This window comes from Condylostylus longicornis, unplaced genomic scaffold (genome assembly GCF_029603195.1).
Source record: "Condylostylus longicornis isolate FDR11 unplaced genomic scaffold, ASM2960319v2 ptg000030l, whole genome shotgun sequence".
Classification (NCBI taxonomy): Eukaryota; Metazoa; Arthropoda; class Insecta; order Diptera; family Dolichopodidae; genus Condylostylus; species Condylostylus longicornis.
In genome coordinates, this window is record NW_026577999.1 from 9,994,849 (window position 1) to 10,000,000 (window position 5,152).

Here is a 5,152-nt window from a genome sequence, read left to right on the forward strand (position 1 = left end):
TATTCCAATTATACGCGTCTATCTATAATACTTAGATGAAAAATGAAAATGTATAACGTTATAACTGAATAAATTTTTTTTTGATAAACTCGAATTTGAAAGTAGAAATACGCTAATTGATATTTGATACAAAATACTGTTGTTTTTTTTTAAATAAAAATTGTTAATAATTTTGCTTCCTATTAAAAGAAAAATTAATTTGTTTAAAAATCTTATTTGGTATTTTACTTATGCTATTACATAAGATTAGTTCAATTTTACAAACACACTACTTTTAAATTTACAAGTTATATTTTAAATAATTTCCCTGAATATAATACAATAAAAAAACATGGGTTAAAAATACATTTTGAAAATATTACTTATTTTAAAATACTAATTGTATTGGTTTATATAATTTAATAAATTAACTAATTATTATACAACTATTATTTATGTATATTTAACAGTCATGTTTGTTTAATAATCATGTACATATATTTAACAGTTATATATTTAAATGGAAGAAACAAGTACAGTTAAGAACGGATGCATAACGAGTAAACACAAAATTCTCATAAGTGCTTGTAATTTCAGATTTTCAAAATATTTATTCAAATGTTCAATTTTGATTTATTAATTCAAAAAATTTCCAATTCTTAATAAATTTGTTTGATAATTATTGCAATTCAATAAATCAGGCACAATAATAATGTTGTAAACTTTCAGCTACGTTTTTTGCACTTAAATTAATATATATATAGGATTTCAAATACCTTTTATAGACATGTATTATGTAGTATTACTAATCTTAATATATTCATTAAAATTAGAAGTCTCTAAAAATAACATATCAAAAATTGGAAATTTTGTACGCACATTCATTTAAACAGGCCCAAATATTATATTACAGAACAATATTAAATTACATATATTAAATTGAACTATAAAAGGTATGAAAACAAATTGAATATTTGATATTTTTGAAGGCATAATTTCCATATTTATAAAAAAAAATTTTAATTTCATTTTTTTATTTTTGTTTTCATCGAATTTAAATATAATTGTATTTCCAAATTGCTATTTTAAGTAAATGATAAACAATTTTCGTACCTGTACAATATGAATTAAGTTCACAATCAATAAAAAATGATTTATGATAATTTAAAGTGTTATAAGGAAATGGATAAATTGAAAAATAAAATTATATGATGGAAAAATAAAAAAAATATTGACTCTATATTAGCATAGCTATTAAAATTCTTATAAAAATAAAAATATAATTACACATTATATTCAAAAATGATTTTTCCATCAATAAAGTACCAATTACATTGTTATAAATAAAATGTTTCCGTTATACAAATTACATAAATGTTTGATAAATAATTAATTTTTATAAAATTTGCAAGTCAATCAAAAATAACTAATAAATTTAAATATTTGTTATTTGTTTCATAATAATTTCATGTTATGGAAAGTTGGAATTGCTAAGTTGTTAAGTGTTTGATTTTTTAATTTAAAGCAAAATACAGGAAAAATGCATATTTGTAGCCTATTCATAAGCAATAACGCCAAGTATCCATAAATCACACCAAATAGAATATTTTTCGAGGGCATCAGCAATGTGTTGTAATGTCACTGGTAACTAATCAAGCCAAATATGACAGCTTTATTTATTAACAAATCCATTTGATTAGAGAAGAGCTGTATTGCTTGGATAATTATTCTTTAGTGAAATGGATATTTGGAAATTTGTATTAAGATTCATAATTATCACAATCTCAGCAAAGATTTTTTTTTAGATTCAAGACTAATTGAGTCTTCATCAATGTTCTTGATTCACATCAGCGTGAAACTGGTTCGAAATTCGGTGACTACTGTTGCAAGTACTTACTCAAAATGCTTCAAATACGTTTATAATAGAGCATGAATTCTCAAAATGTTCTTCGGATGAACCAATATAATATAGTAGAGTTTTCAATATTGTAGTTATTTGCCATCTATCCATGTGAAATATAGTCATAATATATATGTATATCACATAATTGAAGATTAACACCAACATTCAAACTTCTCCAGCTTTTATTATATAATTCAATAGCTAAAGTAACAAAAATAATAAATATTTTATAGAAATTTATTGAATATTTTGGTTAATTTAAAATTAATATGCATAATTATATTAAGTATGTTTGTATAGTGTAAGTTTATTTTAGAGTTTCTTTAACTGCTTATTAATTTTATGTGTTGTTTTCTCTTCATATATTTTCTCACATAGATCACCTTTCTTAATAAAAATTAAAATTTCCTTATAATTTTAAATTTTATGGAAAGCAAAAGAAGTAAATCTAAAAATTACGATGATAAAAAATTTCGATAAAATAAATTTTAAAATCATTTATAATTAAGTAGGTTTTTTGTCTTGTTTTTTTTTTATTTAAAGGAAATTTCAAAAATACCATCGATTTATGGAATATGCTGCAGTATTTATTTTAAGTACAATAAGTAAATATAATAAGTACCTTGTGTTGGAAAGAAAATTGAATAATTTTTGAAGTTCAATTTTACAACTTTTAAATTAGTTATTAATTATATATGGCGTTTTGTAACAGATGATAAAAATAAATTATAAAAAAAAAAATTTGCAATTTTAAGAAATTAAAGGTCATGAAACCTTACTTATACTTATTAAAATGTATATTTGAAGAATTGTACAAAAATTTGCAATCGTGTTCAATAAGAAACACAATATAAAATTCAAAATATGAAAATAAAACGAAAATATTGTTTGCGTTCGATTTCAATATTTTGATTGTTATATGCCCTTAAAATAGAGCATAGAGGACAAAGAAAAGTGAATTATAGAGCGTTATATTGTTAGAAAATTCACAAAAAATTGAGTAAATAATTTCATTAATTGTAGTTTATCTAGTATCAAGGAAGAAAAAGGAAGAAGAGGTAGAGAGATCTTTAAAAAAGAAAAAAGAAAAAGAAAATACCACATACTGAGTTCCAAAAGCTTAATAGGATCGTCTCAAGAATTGCCAGTTTTTGGTATTTTGAGCGGAAGCCGAATGCCTTCTTCTCTTCTAATAAATACTTTCTCGTCCTTTTCTGTCCGTTGGTTCTATAAAACCTATATTTTTCAATATCTTATACTTTATACTGACTAGATTTTCCTTTGTAAACTGTACATTGGTATGTGGTGTTCCACCGACGTGATATAACGTGTGTTTTATTATATAGTGCCCATAAATTAGAGGTTGCATATATGTATGTATTTAATTTCATGTTGTTCCCTGATATTGTAGGGTGTTTCCGTTCACAGTTCTTACGGTGGTTTTTTGGGAACTTATATAAGCATTCCGCATTATAATACCGATTATATTCAATTACTGGATAGTCTTGTTCGTACAACTGAAATAAAAAAAAATTTTATATTAATAATTTAATACAACCAACAAAATGAAGATATATGTATATACAGTTTGAAAATATTCTCTAATTTTTAACGCCCATTTCAAGATCTAGAATAGACCTTAATGAAATATGTTATAATACACAGTTTTAATTTACTTAGTTGTAAATAAAAATAGTGGATAATTCAATTTTATTCAAAAATGATATTAAGTAACTCTTTAGTAAAAGCCACATTAACTCAAAAATTTACTAACATAAATTTAAGAAAAAAGTAAAGAAGGAAATCTGTATAAAAAATTAAATTGAAATAATTAAAATTACATAACATAACATCATCATTATTTTGGATCAACTGCTACTTTAATACCTTTTTTCGTAAAAATTTTCTTATACACATACATACACATATACATATACGTAATACCTTATACGTACTTAACATTATCTATTTTGGTATGATGATGGTCTTTCGAAAACGAAAAGATAATAAATGATTTTATAATGAGAATTACAAGTCATCTTGTCTCACTCTAACATATTTTATCAGTACTATATTTTGTCAGGCTCATTTCAAAATTTTAGCATTAAATTTTTAGCTAACATAAAAAATTTTACATAAAAATTAGTTTTGCTAATTTTATTTTTCTTCTTGAGTTTTTCCTTTAAAGAGATGAATGAGTATAAGAAAATGACTACGAAGGCATAATTATAATAAAAATTTAAAATTAATTATAATCAATTTTCATCTTCATATAATGGTAGTAAAAGTAGTAATGGAATTGATAATAGCATAATTGCTTTGATGGTAAATATAAATTTAATGGGTGGTCGGTCACTGGTCTTATTTTACTTTTATATTTATTTTTTTATTCCATTTTCTTTTAAGATTATTTTTACATGTTTCCATATTGTATTAATGTTGAAACTATATTAAAACTGATTAAAGTTCTATAATGTTTAATAGTGTGTACGAGAAAAAAAAATTGCAAATTTTATTACAAAAATTTTGCTTTTTAAGGCATAGGTAAATAGGATAGATTTTTCAAAACAATTTCGCTTTAACTATAATTAATTTTAATAATTTATTAATTTAGTAAGTTTTCCCATATATGAATTTAATAATATTATCATTTTAGAAAGGAATATAATAATATGTAAATTGATGTTACATGATCTATCTTTTAATTTGCAATTGAGGATGCTGTTAATTAACTATATACTGAAATAATTAATATGTGGATGAAAAATATTGGATGGATCCTCTCTATTTTATTCCTTATGTGGAAAATGTTTCCATTTAAGATGTAAAAAAGTAATTTATAATATTTCAAAACACATTAAGTAAGTAAAAGAAGTTAATATGCAATTAAAGTGAAAAATATATGCACATTATTACAAAAAAATATTTGTTTGTTGTTCTGGCGTACGATAACAAGAAAATTTTATAAAATATTTCTAAAGTAAAGTAACAAAAGATAACAATAACTTTCAAGAAAAATTATACAAAATATTTAAGTTTTCAAATTTTATGTATTATTTCAGATTTTTAGAACATAATCTGTGACATTTTAGAATGGAGGAAACAATAACATCTAAAATTCAACAATTCAACAACGTCACTCAACAATTAGTTGCGGAAATTATTACATGTGAAATAAATTAAGTACAAATCTGGCTGAATCAAGTAATTCGATTTGCAAGGATTGATCATCATGGATTAGAGCTGACTGCAGCTAAAATATAAAAAGGA

The 5,152-nt window shown here is 22.6% G+C and overlaps 1 long non-coding RNA gene across 1 annotated transcript in view; it reads right to left on the reverse strand.

The window, feature by feature from the left end:
* Positions 1 to 1,396: 1,396 nt before the first annotated feature.
* The window catches only part of LOC129607857 (uncharacterized), a 27,862-nt gene continuing 24,106 nt past the window's right edge, over positions 1,397 to 5,152 (reverse strand). Inside the window, exons 2-3 of the long non-coding RNA XR_008696852.1 lie at positions 2,989 to 3,399; positions 1,397 to 2,083 (exon numbers count right to left, since the gene is read on the reverse strand). This is a non-coding gene — a long non-coding RNA (uncharacterized LOC129607857). The remainder of the gene's footprint in view (positions 2,084 to 2,988; positions 3,400 to 5,152) is intronic.